This window comes from Myotis davidii, unplaced genomic scaffold (assembly GCF_000327345.1).
Source record: "Myotis davidii unplaced genomic scaffold, ASM32734v1 scaffold249, whole genome shotgun sequence".
NCBI lineage: Eukaryota > Metazoa > Chordata > Mammalia > Chiroptera > Vespertilionidae > Myotis > Myotis davidii.
This window is the reverse complement of record NW_006300367.1, coordinates 3,482,916-3,483,530: the sequence shown is the minus strand read 5'-3', so window position 1 is coordinate 3,483,530 and position 615 is coordinate 3,482,916.

Below are 615 nucleotides of genomic sequence, written 5' to 3'. Positions count from 1 at the left end.
ACTTCTGTTTTTCTGGTAAACAATCAAGCTGAATGTTTCTTTCTTTCTGATTTGATTGGCACTGTAATCACCGCAGTATACCTCTCCCAAAGTGCATTTGTCTTTCTGGCAATTCACAACATCATTCTGTGATATTCCTGTCAACACTGAAGAATTTTTCTGAGCCAAGTGTCGTTTTGTTTAATTCTGGTTCACTTAATTAAAATCTCCATCCCATGCATTATCACTCTGAGAAACTGCAATTGGTTATAGAAAAATTAAAGGTTTACCTGATAACATGAAAAAATTATATCGTTACACTGCCCTGTGCTTACAGTCTTAAAATTGCTTAAAATAGCAGCACAGCTTAGAGTTTAAAGGCAGAAAAGATGTAGTCACCATCCTTCTCTTGCTTTGGGACTCTGGTCAATTAGCATTCCTTTATCTGTGGGTGTTTAAGGCAGTCACACAAGTTCTTATTTCATTCACTAAAGAGCTATTCATTACCATCTACAACTTACTAGCCTCTGATCTAATTCTGGGGGCCGGTGAGGTAGCAGTAAAATTAAAAATCACATACCATCATTTAGTTTACAATGTGGTGAAAAGTGATCAACATGTAACCAATTAAATAAA